General features: G+C 46.7%; 1 long non-coding RNA gene across 1 annotated transcript; it reads right to left on the bottom strand.

Moving 5' to 3' along the window:
• Nucleotides 1-11,870: 11,870 nt before the first annotated feature.
• Nucleotides 11,871-12,837, bottom strand: LOC125506364. The gene is made up of 2 exons (XR_007282642.1): nt 12,579-12,837; nt 11,871-12,301 (listed from the first exon to the last, which is right to left on the bottom strand). It is a non-coding gene; the product is annotated as an uncharacterized LOC125506364 (long non-coding RNA).
• Between the last annotated feature and the right edge of the window lie 1,799 nt (nt 12,838-14,636).

The raw sequence follows: 14,636 nt of genomic DNA, 5'->3' as shown, positions 1-14,636 counted from the left end.
ATTATTGAACTAGTTCAAATCTCATATACCTAAATAAACTAGTTCGATAATTTTCTTACTAAAAATAAACTAGTTATATTAATTATTCAACTAGTTCAAATCTCTAGTTCGACAATTTTCTATCTAGCTAATTCATCTAACATTCGACATTAATCAAACATTCGATCATCTAATTAACTTTTCTAAAAAACAAAAAATAAGTAAAAAAATGTGTGTGTATGTGTGTGTGTATGTATATATGCATGTGTGTGTATGTGTGTGGCCCCGTACGCCGCCGCCCCGTACGTACGAGCGGGGGCGCCGGCGTACGGGGCGGGGGCGCCGCCATACGGGCCGGGTGCGACGACGACGGACGGCGGCGCGGCGGGTATACGTGAGAGCGAGAGACGTACGGGACCGCGGCGGGATGACGACGGACGGCGGCGCGCGGCGTTCTGGGCGGCGGCGCGAGACGGTGACGACGACGGGCGGCGGCGGGGACAGCGACGACGACGACGGACGACGGGCGACGGGCGGCGAGGACGGGTTCGAGCGGCGCGCGAGAGGTTGGAGACAAAAGAAGTGGGGAGATCTAACTGAATTTTCGTAAGTGTTGTATATATAGGAGAGGCCTTTAGTACCGGTTGGAGCCACCAACCGGTACTAAAGGCCAACTTTGGCTAGGCCAAGAGGCGGGAAGAGCAGGCCTTTAGTACCGGTTGGTGGTTCCAACCGGTACTAAAGGGTGGTCTTTAGTACCGGTTGGTGCCACCAACCGGTACTAAAGGCCTCGCGCTGCCACCCCAAAGTTTAGTCCCACCTCGCCGGGCGAAGGGCAGCCGCACTGGTTTATAAACCCAGCCGCGGCTACCTCTTCCAACTCCTCTATATAGCAGGCTTCTGGGCCTAATTAATTAGGGCGCACTGCCCTGTGAGCCTGCTGGCTCTTCTGGGCCTGCATTTGCACACCCTAGGTCTGGCAGGCCTACAGGGCAGCGCGCCAACAAATTTTTTATATAGTTTTTTCTTTTCTGCATTATTTATTTTCTTCTATTTATTTTTGAGTAGTTTTTATATAGTTTTTTCTTTTCTGCATTATTTATTTTTGAGTAATTTTTTGTTTAGTTTTTTTATTTTCTGCATTATTTCTTTTCTTCTATTTATTTTCTTCTGGAAATTGAATGCTGCATACTGAACAATTAGGTAAATGACCGAAAAACAACAAATGATGTCAGAACATGTTGCAAATTGATGACGTCGCTTTTAATGCTGCATACTGAACACAAAAGAAGTCAAGAGTTCAAATAAGTTTAAAAAACATTGAAGTTGGCCGTGTAACAGATGAGTTCTCGTCCGAAACCCTGATACTCCGAAAGAGTTTGTCCAGTTTGTACACGAAGTGCATCTAGTTTTTGCCGTGACCCTCTCTACTCTTTCGCGCATGCTATGCGGGTGATATGATGATACCATGCCAAGTTTCAACATTTTCAGGATTCATTTTGTAGTGATTTTCAATTTCACGGTCATTTATCTCTCTAAAACAATTAGGTAAATGACCGAAAACAACAAATGATGTCAGAACATGTTGGAAATTGATGACGTCGCTTTGAATGCTGCATACTAAACACAAAAGAAGTCCGGAGTTCAAATAAGTTTAAAAAACATTGAAGTGGCCATGTAACAGATGAGTTCTCGTCCGAAACCCTGATACTCTGAAAGAGTTTGTCTAGTTTGTACACGAAGTGCGTCCAGTTTTTGCCGTGACCCTCTCTACTCTTTCGCGCATGCTATGCGGGTGATATGATGATACCATGCCAAGTTTCAACATTTTCAAGATTCATTTTGTAGTGATTTTCAATTTCACGGCCATTTAGCTCTCTAAACAATTAGGTAAATGACCGAAAAACAACAAATGATGTCAGAACATGTTGGAAATTGATGACGTCGCTTTGAATGCTGCATACTAAACACAAAAGAAGTCCGGAGTTCAAATAAGTTATTAAAAATAAAAAAGAAGTGCAATGCTGGTTAATTTGCTTCAAGCCATTCAGAATAGTGTAGACTGCACTGCACATAGCTCAGTGCAATCTATGCTATTCCGCAAGGCTTGAAGCTAATCAACATGTAGGTGAGCATTGCAACTCTTTGTCATTGTCTGTGCACTCACGGCTTATAAACCGCTCATACTGCCTCTCTCTTGGCGAGGTGGGACTAAAAATCAGCTTACAAAGAAACTCTAGTACCGGTTCATGGCATGAACCAGTACTAAAGGTCTTCGTGGGGGCCCCAGACTGACCATAGCCTGACACAGCCTCATTAGTACCGGTTCGTGGCATGAACCGGTACTAAAGGTTACCCACGAACCGGTACTAATGATGCCCGCCCGCCTAGCCGTTGGAACCGGCACTAATGGTCACATTAGTGCCGGCTCAAATTCAAACCGGCACTAATGTGCTTCACATTTGACCCTTTTTCTACTAGTGTTCGGAGTCCCGGATGTGATCACGGACATGACGAGGAGTCTCGAAATGGTCGAGACATGAAGATTGATATATTGGAAGCCTATGTTTGGATATCGGAAGTGTTCCGGGTGAAATCGGGATTTTACCGGAGTACCGAGGGGTTACCGGAACCCCCGGGGGGCTTAATGGGCCATAGTGGGCCTTAGTGGAGAAGAGGAGAGGCGGCCAGGGCAGGGCCGTGTGCCCCTCCCCCCTAGTCCGAATAGGACAAGGAGAGCGGGGCGGCGCCCCCCCTTTCCTTCCTCTCTCCCTCTTCCTCCCCCCTCCACTCCTAGTCCAACAAGGAAAAGGGAGGGAGTCCTACTCTCGGTAGGAGTAGGACTCCTCCTGGCGCGCCCCCTCTTGGCCGGCTGCACCTCCCCCCTTGCTCCTTTATATACGGGGACAGGGGGCACCCTAGAGACAACAATTGATCGTTTGATCTTTTAGCCTTGTGTGGTGCCCCCCTCCACCATAGTCCACCTCGATAATACTGTAGCGGTGCTTAGGCGAAGCCCTGCGTCGGTAGAACATCATCATCGTCACTACGCCGTTGTGCTGACGAAACTCTCCCTCAACACTCGGCTAGATCGGAGTTCGAGGGCCGTCACCGGGCTGAACGTGTGCTGAACTCGGAGGTGCCGTACGTTCGGTACTTGATCGGTCGGATCATGAAGACATACGACTACATCAACCGCGTTGTGCTAACGCTTCCGCTTTCGGTCTACGAGGGTACATGGACAACGCTCTCCCCTCTCGTTGCTATGCATCAGCATGATCTTGCATGTGCATAGGAAAATTTTGAAATTACTACGTTCCCCAATAGTGGTATCAGAGCCAGGTTTTATACGTAGATGTCATATGCACGAGTAGAACACAAGTGAGTTGTAGGCGATATAATTCATACTGCTTACCAGCATGTCATACTTTGGTTCAGCGGTATTGTTGGATGAAGCGGCCCAGACCGACATTACGCGTATGCTTACGCGAGACTGGTTCTACCGACGTGCTTTGCACACAGGTGGTTGGCGGGTGTCAGTTTCTCCAACTTTAGTTGAACCGAGTGTGGCTACGCCCGGTCCTTGCGAAGGTTAAAACAAAGCCAACTTGACAAACTATCGTTGATGTTTTGATGCGTAGGTAAGAACGGTTCTTGCTAAGCCCGTAGCAGCCACACAAAATTTGCAACAACAAAGTAGAGGACGTCTAACTTGTTTTTGCAGGGCATGTTGTGATGTGATATGGTCAAGACATGATGCTAAATTTTATTGTATGAGATGATCATGTTTTGTAACCGAGTTATCGGCAACTGGCAGGAGCCATATGGTTGTCGCTTTATTGTATGCAATGCAATCGCCCTGTAATGCTTTACTTTATCACTAAGCGGTAGCGATAGTCGTAGAAGCATAAGATTGGCGAGACGACAATGATGCTACGATGGAGATCAAGGTGTCGCGCCGGTGACAATGGTGATCATGACGGTGCTTCAGAGATGGAGATCACAAGCACAAGATGATGATGGCCATATCATATCACTTATATTGATTGCATGTGATGTTTATCTTTTATGCATCTTATCTTGCTTTGATTGATGGTAGCATTATAATATGATCCCTCACTAAATTATCAAAGTATAAGTGTTCTCCCTAAGTATACACCGCTGCGAAAGTTCTTCGTGCTGAGACACCACATGATGATCGGGTGTGATAGGCTCTACGTTCAAATACAATGGGTGCAAAACAGTTGCACACGCGGAATACTCAGGTTAAACTTGATGAGCCTAGCATATAACAGATATGGCCTCGGAACACGGAGACCGAAAGGTCGAGCGTGAATCATATAGTAGATATGATCAACATAGTGATGTTCACCATTGAAACTACTCCATCTCAAGTGATGATCGGACATGGTTTAGTTGATATGGATCACGTGATCACTTAGAGGATTAGAGGGATGTCTATCTAAGTGGGAGTTCTTAAGTAATATGATTAATTGAACTTAAATTTATCATGAACTTAGTACCTAATAGTATCTTGCTTGTCTATGTTGATTGTAGATAGATGGCCCGTGCTGTTGTTCCGTTGAATTTTAATGTGTTCCTTGAGAAAGCAAAGTTGAAAGATGATGGTAGCAATTATACGGACTGGGTCCGTAACTTGAGGATTATCCTCATTGCTGCACAAAAGAATTACGTCCTGGAAGCACCGCTGGGTGCCAGGCCTGCTGCTGATGCAACTGACGACGTTAAGAACGTCTGGCAGAGCAAAGTTGATGACTACTCGATAGTTCAATGTACCATGCTTTACGGCTTAGAACTAGGACTTCAACGATGTTTTGAACGTCATGGAGCATATGAGATGTTCCAGGAGTTGAAGTTAATATTTCAAGCAAATGCCCCGATTGAGAGATATGAAGTCTCCAATAAGTTCTACAGCTGCAAGATGGAGGAGAATAGTTCTGTCAGTGAGCATATACTCAAAATGTCCGGGTATAATAATCACTTGATTCAACTGGGAGTTAATCTTCCGGATGATAGCGTCATTGACAGAATTCTCCAATCACTTCCACCAAGCTACAAGAGCTTCACGATGAACTATAACATGCAAGGGATGGATAAGACGATTCCCGAGCTCTTTGCAATGCTAAAGGCTGCGGAGGTAGAAATCAAAAAGGAGCATCCAGTGTTGATGGTCAATAAGACCACCAGTTTCAAGAAAAAGGGCAAAGTGAAGAAGAAGGGGAACTTCAGGAAGAACAGCAAGCAAGTTGATGCTCAGGAGAAGAAACCCAAGTCTGGACCTAAGCCTGAGACTGAGTGCTTCTACTGCAAGCAAACTGGTCACTGGAAGCGGAACTGCCCCAAGTATTTGGCGGATAAGAAGGATGGCAAGGTGAACAAAGGTATATGTGATATACATGTTATTGATGTGTACCTTACTAATGCTCGCAGTAGCACCTGTGTATTTGATATTGGTTATGTTGCTAATATTTGCAACTCAAAACAGGGGCTATGGATTAAGCGAAGATTGGCTAAGGACGAGGTGACGATGCGTGTGGGAAATGGTTCCAAAGTCGATGTGATCGCGGTCGGCACGCTACCTCTACATCTACCATCGAGATTAGTATTAGACCTAAATAATTGTTATTTGGTGCCAGCGTTGAGCATGAACATTATATCTGGATCTTGTTTGATGCAAAACGATTATTCATTTAAATCAGAGAATAATGGTTGTTCTATTTATATGAGTAATATCTTTTATGGTCATGCACCCTTGAAGAGTGGTCTATTTTTGTTGAATCTCGATAGTAGTGATACACATATTCATAATATTGAAGCCAAAAGATGCAGAGTTAATAATGATAGTGCAACTTATTTGTGGCACTGCCGTTTAGGTCATATCGGTGTAAAGCGCATTAAGAAACTCCATACCGATGGACTTTTGTAACCACTTGATTATGAATCACTTGGTACTTGCGAACCGTGCCTCATGGGCAAGATGACTAAAACGCCGTTCTCCAGAACTATGGAGAGAGCAACAGATTTGTTGGAAATCATACACACAGATGTATGTGGTCCGATGAATATTGAGGCTCGAGGCGGATATCGTTATTTTCTCACCTTCACAGATGATTTAAGCAGATATGGGTATATCTACTTAATGAAACATAAGTCTGAAACGTTTGAAAAGTTCAAAGAATTTCAGAGTGAAGTTGAAAATCATCGTAACAAGAAAATAAAGTTTCTACAATCACATCATGGAGGCGAATTTTTGAGTTATGAGTTTGGTCTTCATTTGAAACAATGCGGAATAGTTTCGCAACTCACGCCACCCGGAACACCACAGCGTAATGGTGTGCCCGAACGTCGTAATCGTACTTTACTAGATATGGTGCGATCTATGATGTCTCTTACTGATTTACCGCTATCGTTTTGGGGTTATGCTTTAGAGACGGCCGCATTCACGTTAAATAGGGCACCATTGAACACCGTTGAGATGACGCCTTATGAATTGTGGTTTGGCAAGAAACCAAAGTTGTCGTTTCTTAAAGTTTGGGGCTGCGATGCTTATGTGAAAAGCTTCAACCTGATAAGCTCGAACCCAAATCGGAGAAATGTGTCTTCATAGGATACCCAAAGGAGACTAAATTCGGAATCTTTCTGGAGAAGAAGTTTCTCTCAAAAGAAGTGAGTGGGAGGAAAGTAGAACTTGATGAGGTAACTATACCTGCTCCCCTATTGGAAGTAGTTCATCGCAGAAACCGGTTTCTGCGACACCTACACCAATTAATGGGGAAGTTAATGATGATGATCATGAAACTTCAGATCAAGTTGTTACTGAACCTCGTAGGTCAACCAGAGTAAGATCCGCACCAGAGTGCTACGGTAATCCTATTCTGGAAGTTATGTTACTAGACCATAACAAACCTACGAACTATGAAGAAGCGATGGTGAGCCCAGATTCCGCAAAATGGCTTGAGGCCATGAAATCTGAGATGGGATCCATGTATGAGAACAAAGTGTGGACTTTGGTTGTCTTGCCCGATGATCGGCAAGCAATTGAGAATAAATGGATCTTCAATAAGAAGACTGACGTTGACAGTAATGTTACTATCTATAAAGCTCGACTTGTTGCAAAAGGTTTTCGAAAAGTTCAAGGGATTGACTACGATGAGACCTTCTCACCCGTAGCGATACTTAAGTCTGTCCGAATCTAGTTAGAAATTGCCGCATTTTATGATTATGAAATTTGGCAAATGGATGTCAAAACTGCATTCCTGAATGTATTTCTGGAAGAAGAGTTGTATATGATGCAACCAGAAGGTTTTGTCGATCCAAAGGGAGCTAAAAAGTGTGCAAGCTCCAGCGATCCATTTATGGACTGGTGCAAGCCTCTCGGAGTTGGAATAAACGCTTTGATAGTGCGATCAAAGCATTTGGTTTTGTACAGACTTTTGGAGAAGCCTGTATTTACAAGAAAGTAAGTGGGAGCTCTGTAGCATTTCTGATATTATATGTGGATGACATATTGCTGATTGGAAATGATATAGAATTTCTGGATAGCATAAAGGGATACTTGAATAAGAGTTTTTCGATGAAAGACCTCGGTGAAGCTGCTTATATATTGGGCATCAAGATCTATAGAGATAGATCAAGACGCTTAATTGGACTTTCACAAAGCACATACCTTGACAAAGTTTTGAAGAAGTTCAAAATGGATCAAGCAAAGAAAGGGTTCTTGCCTGTGTTACAAGGTGTGAAGTTGAGTAAGACTCAATGCCCGACCACTGCAGAAGATAGAGAGAAGATGAAAGATGTTCCCTATGCTTCAGCCATAGGCTCTACCATGTATGCAATGTTGTGTACCAGACCTGATGTGTGCCTTGCTATAAGTTTAGCAGGGAGGTACCAAAGTAATCCAGGAGTGGATCACTGGACAGCGGTCAAGAACATCCTGAAATACCTGAAAAGGACTAAGGATATGTTTCTCGTTTATGGAGGTGACAAAGAGCTCATCGTAAATGGTTACATTGATGCAAGCTTTGACACTGATCCGGATGATTCTAAATCGCAAACCGGATATGTGTTTACATTGAATGGTGGAGCTGTTAGTTGGCGCAGTTCTAAACAAAGCGTCGTGGCGGGATCTGCGTGTGAAGCAGAGTACATAGCTGCTTCGGAAGCAGCAATGCAGGAGTATGGATGAAGGAGTTCATATCCGATCTAGGTGTCATACCTAGTGCATCGGGTCCAATGAAAATCTTTTGTGACAATACTGGTGGAATTGCCTTGGCGAAGGAATCCAGATTTCATAAGAGAACCAAGCACATCAAGAGACGCTTCAATTCCATCCGGGATTTAGTCCAGGTGGGAGACATAGAAATTTGCAAGATACATACGGATCTGAATGTTGCAGACCCGTTGACTAAGCCTCTTCCACGAGCAAAACATGATCAGCACCAAGGCTCCATGGGTGTTAGAATCATTACTGTGTAATATAGATTATTGACTCTAGTGCAAGTGGGAGACTGAAGGAAATATGCCCTAGAGGCAATAATAAAGTTATTATTTATTTCCTTATATCATGATAAAATTTTATTATTCATGCTAGAATTGTATTAACTGGAAACATAATACATGTGTGAATATATAGACAAATAGAGTGTCACTAGTATGCCTCTACTTGACACTACAAAAAAATACACTTCCGTGATGATACGTGTTTGTCACAATAGGTCGCGTTTTTTGTCATGCATGTACATCCATGACAAATTTATGACAGAATCAAGATAGTCATACCTGTGCTGTCGTAGAAGTGTTCCATGACATTACCAAAATTATCATCACGGAAGTGTCCACTTCCATGACGATAAATCACGCGTCATAGAAGTGCTTTCGTCAAGGGTGACCGACACGTGGCATCCACCGTAACGGAACGCCATTAAGCTATCGGGTCAGGTTTTGTATCCGATAACCCGTTAACAGCCCCGACCAATGGGGATTTTCCACGTGTAAAATCATCATTGGCTAGAGGAAACACGTGTCGGCTCGTCGTTGGGACAGATGTCATCCACTCATTGGACAGAAGGCGCCTATCATACGTCGACACGTGGCACGGCCCAACAAGTTTAAATGGGCTGGCCCAACTAAAGGCCCACAAGATTTTGCGTGTTAGGAAATATGCAACTTGTATTCCCATGAGGCCATAGGCCGATATAAATATACATGTACAGGTGTGGAACATATGCAGGAAACCCCTTATACAACGGGATAAATACAAAGGGGTACATGACTTATCTAACACCCCCCCTCAAACTCATGGTGGATGAACAACACTGAGTTTGGAGAGATAAAAGCCATGTTGTGCTCTAGTCTGAGCCTTCGTCAGGAAATCCTCCAACTGTAACTCGGAAGGCACATACTGAAGAGCAATAACCTGATCCTGCACAGCAGCGCGCACATAGAACGCATCAACACCAATATGCTTGGTGAGCTCATGCTTCACAGGATCGCGTGCAATGCTGATAGCACCTGTACTGTCAGATAAAAGCAGAGTCGGTGTAGTGACAGAAACACCAAAATCCTGAAGTAACCACCGTAACCAAGTCACCTCTGCCGTCAAAAGATCCATTGCTCGCAACTCAGCCTCGGCACTCGAACGGGAAACTGCAAGCTGTTTTTTCGTCTTCCAGGCAATGAGAGAACCACCAAGAAAAACACAGTAAGCAGAAAGTGAACGGTGATCGGAAGGATCACTAGCCCACGTAGCATCCAAATAGGCCTGGAGCTGTAAAGAACTGGAGCGAGGAAAGAATAGACGGTGAGAGATCGTGCCTCGAAGATATCGAAGAACACGAAGGAGATGACTATAGTGAACCGAGGTGGGGGCAGAAACAAACTGACTCAGAATATGAACCGGATAAGAGATGTCCGGACGAGTGACAGCTAGATAGACAAGACTGCCAACAAGATGACGATAACGCGTCGGATCAGGGAGAGGATCACCATTAGTAGCACGGAGGTGAACATTGAGCTCCATAGGAGTCTCAACAACGCGCTCATCAGTAAGAGCAGCACGAGCAAGAAGATCCTGGATATACTTTTCCTGGGAGATAAAAAAGCCATCAGAGGTAGAAGAGACTTCAATTCCAAGAAAGTAGCGAAGAGGTCCAAGATCAGACATAAGAAACTGCTCACTAAGACGGGCCTTTACAAAGGCAATATACTCGGGGTCATCCCCCGTGATGATCATGTCATCAACATAAAGAAGAAGAAGAGTCCGTCCATGAGGAGAAAGGTGAATAAACAATGCTGGATCATGAGCACTGGCTAAAAAACCAGCAGCAGTGATCACAGAGGCAAAGCGCTCAAACCAGGCACGGGGGGCTTGCTTAAGGCCATAGAGAGAGCGACGAAGACGACATACCATGCCATCAGGAATAGAATACCCAGGTGGTGGCTGCATGTACACCTCCTCACGCAGCTCACCATTAAGAAAGGCATTCATAACATCAAGCTGAGATATAGACCAGTGGCGTGCAGAGGCAACGGCAAGAAGTGTACGGACAGTGGTCATATGAGCCACAGGAGCAAAAGTCTCGTCATAATCACGACCATGCTCCTGCTGAAAACCACGAGCCACAAGACGAGCTTTGTGACGCTCAAGAGAACCATCAGAGCGAGTCTTAACCTTGTAGACCCACTTACAAGTGATCGGACGGACTCCGGGAGGAAGAGAAACAAGATCCCAGGTACCAGTGCGTTCAAGAGCAGCAATCTCCTCTGCCATCGCAAACTGCCATTCAGGATGAACAACAGCCTGATGGTAAGAAGTCGGCTCAAGAATAGTAGCACCAGCAGTGGGAAATCCAAAGCGATCAACAGGCGGACGAGGACGAGAACGCAAGCCATAAGTAGGCTGAGAGGAAGATGACGACGCATCCACAGAGGCATCAACTGGTCGTGGACGACGAGTGTAATGCTGAGGAAAAGATGGAATAATAGAAGGAGGAATCGGCAAGGTAGAATCAGGGGGTGGCGACGAAGAAGTCACCGGAGATGAAGGTGTAGAATCCGGTGACAGGCTGGGAGAGGAGACCGGGGAGGAAGTCACCGGAGATGAAGGTGGAGAACCCGGTGACATGCGAGGCGAGGAGACCGAGGAGGATGGTGGCTGCAAATCAACTAGATGTGGAGAAGGAGAGGAAGTGGAACGGAGAGGTACAGTCTCGGCGGGAGTGATAGGTGAGTCAGGAAAAGTGAGAAAAGAGATATCCTGCACTGAAAAAGTCGAGGAAGATGGGCGTGGGTAGAAGGGACGAGACTCTTCAAAAGTCACATCTCGAGAGATACGCATCCGACGACCAATAGGATCCCAACAACGATAGCCCTTATGCTCATCACTGTAGCCTAAGAAGACACACTCAACAGGCTGAGCAGTCAGTTTGGTGCGGTCGCGAGGGGCAAGAAGAACATAGCAAACACAACCAAACGAGCGAAGCATCGAATAATCGGGAGAACGATCAAAAAGTCGCTCGAAAGGAACACCACCCTGTAGAGCAGCGGAAGGCTGTATATTGATAAGATAGGTGGATGTGGAGACGGCCTCAGCACAAAAATGAGGCGGGAGAGAGGCAGCAATCATCAATGCACGAGCCGTCTCAAGAAGATGTCGATGCTTTCGCTCAGCCACACCATTCTAAGCATGAGCACCAGGACAAGAGAATTGAGAGAGAGTCCCGTGTTCAGCAAGAACACCACACAACATCTTAGAGATATACTCGCCAGCAGAGTTAGCACGAAAAACACGAATGGGGGAAGAGAACTGAGTATGAACCATGGCAGCAAAACGCTTATAAATAGACAACACCTCAGAACGAGAAGTCATGAAATAAAGCCATGTGTAACGAGAGAAATCATCTATGAAAATAATATAGTATTTATGACCACCTTTCGAAGCGAAAGGGGCCGGACCCCATACATCAGAATGGACTAAATCGAAAGGACGCTTAGACACTGACTCACTATGTGAATATGGTAACTGAATCTGCTTGCCAAGATGACAACCCTGACACTCTAAAGAGACATCTCCTGAGACAGACCCCAGAAGGCCTCGACGAACTAAAGAAGACAACCGAGAACCACACAGATGACCAAGTCGATGATGCCACTGCTGGAAGGAACCAGTGACGGAGGCGACAGAAGCGGAAGAACTGGCGATGGTGGTGGCGGCAGAAGGAACATGAAGCCAGTCCAACTCCCAAAGACCCTGAGAATCACGGCGGCGAGGGCCAGCCCCAACCAGAGTGTGCGTGTGACGGTCCTGAACAGAACAAGAGTCAACGTCAAGGATGACGCGACAACCAGAATCCGTAAGTTGACCAGCAGAAAACAAATTCATGGTAAGGCGAGGAACATGAGCCACATCAGGAACAGAATAAGAAGAAGTAGTAAGATTGCCTCTACTAGCAACAGAAAGTGGAGTACCATCAGCAGTGAAGACATGAATAGGAGAATCCAGTGATCGAAGAGAGGACAAAGTGGAAGAATGAGAAGACATATGAAAAGAAGCTCCAGAGTCCAGAACCCAGGGGATGTACCTGACTGTGTAGAGGGTGATTGCTCAGTGCGGGAAGCATCAGTCACAGAACCGGCAGTACCCGTCGAGGAAGAACCTGAAGCCGCGAGCAGACGCTTAAGTCTCAGAATATCCTGCTCAGTCAAAGCAATGGCTGAAGCTGTCGAGGTAGATGACGAAGTCCCGGAAGATGATGATCGAGCCTTGCGCAGGTGTTTCTTCTTCGTGTAGCACTGAGACTCAAGATGACCATCATTGTTGCAATAGGCGCAATGTGGACGGGAGCAACCTGAGCCTCCAGAAGGAGTGGGCAAGAGCGGCGGAGCACTCGAGCGAGAAGGGGTCGGTGGAGCAAGTGGCGTAGGAGCACGAGTAGCGAGCACAGAGGGAACCTCCAGCAAACCAGCACCACGTAAGCGAGTCTCCTCAGCACGAATCTCAAAAAGCGCCTCCATGAGAGAAATACGGCCACGAGCAAACAACTGAGCACGCCGGGGCTCAAACTCCTTACGAAGCCGAGACAAGAACTCATAGACGCGATGAAACTCCAAATTGGCCTGGACAGCCTGGCAACAGGGGCAGGTACGACACCCAGCACTACGAAGAGAATCAAGCTGGCGCCAGATAGCAGAACTCTGTGCATAGAAGTCATCAACAGTGGAGTCACCCTGCTGAAGAGCATGCTCCTGACGGATCACAGAGAGGTATAAGGCATCACCCGAGGGCTGATAGCGCTCACGAAGACGGGTCCACATCTCAAAGACAGTAGAAAGACCCAGAAATTCAGAAGCAAACTGAGGTAGAACACTAGCAGTGAGAACAGCTGCAGCACGAGCATCATCATCAAGCCACTGGGTGTAAACAGACAGAGCACCATGATACGTCTGAAGAGCCTCCTCATAAGCCAAAACCCTCTCATCATAAGCACGATCAGCAGCCTCATCAGCAACCTTAGCCGCATCCTTGGCGGCCTGATTAGCATCTGTAGGAAGAACCAATGGAGTTGGCGGAGTAGGGGCCACCGGAGGAACTGGACGGGGCGGACAACAGACCTCGCCAGAAAGAACACCCCAAAGACGGATGCCACGCATGTGAATGCGCATGAAGCCAGTAAACTCGGTGTAGTTAGTACCATCAAAGATCACCGGACAGCGAGGGACAGCAACATAGCCCGAGGACAGAGACATCGCACCCTTTTTTTTAGACCGATGATCAGGAGCCTGGATCTGCAGCTGCGGCGGGAGGCTCGATCAGGCCGTAGGAATCAGAAGTGGACGAGCCTCGGAAGCAGAATCTCGATCTGGCCTCGAGCGGAAGTCTGGGCGGGACAGAGCAGGCCGATCCAAGCGGAGGTTGCGGGCGACGAGTGGAGCAGGCCGATCCAATCGGGGACTGCGGGCGACGAGTTGGAGCAGGCCGATCCAATCGGGGGCTGCGGGCGACGATTTGGCAAGGAGCGATGGAGCGGAACCGGCTGCGATCCCGGCAGCTTCGAGCCGAGCGGCTTTGATCCGAGCTCGAGCAGAGGTCGGGCAAGAAGCAGGCGGCTTCGATCCCGGCGATTTCGTGTCGAGCAGAGAGGAGACCGGTTCGCGTCGGCGGCTTAGATCGAGGAAAGAGTGGAGCGGTCGTGGGGACCGGCGGCGGAGAGAGAAGCAACGGCGGCGCCACGGGAGGATCAATCACACGAGTTGCGGCGTGTAAAAAAATTGACCTGGCTCTAATACCATGTTAGGAAATATGCAACTTGTATTCCCATGAGGCCATAGGCCGATATATATATACATGTACAGGTGTGGAACATATGCAGGAAACCCCTTATACAACGGGATAAATACAAAGGGGTACATGACTTATCTAACATTGCGGACCATAATGGGCCGGCCCAGCTAAAGTCCCATGAGATTTTGCGGACAATAATGGGCTGGCCTAGCTAAAGGCCCACAAGATTTCGCGGGCCATAATGGGCCGGCCCAGGTAAAGGCCCATAAGATTTTTGTGTGCCATAATGGGCCGGCCCAGGTAAAGGCCCACAAAATTCTTGCGGATCATAATGGGCCGGCCCAGCTAAAGGCCCATG

This window comes from Triticum urartu, chromosome 5 (assembly GCF_003073215.2).
Source record: "Triticum urartu cultivar G1812 chromosome 5, Tu2.1, whole genome shotgun sequence".
NCBI lineage: Eukaryota > Viridiplantae > Streptophyta > Magnoliopsida > Poales > Poaceae > Triticum > Triticum urartu.
The sequence above is the reverse complement of the archived record's forward strand: the minus strand, read 5'-3'. Positions and strand labels throughout refer to the sequence as shown.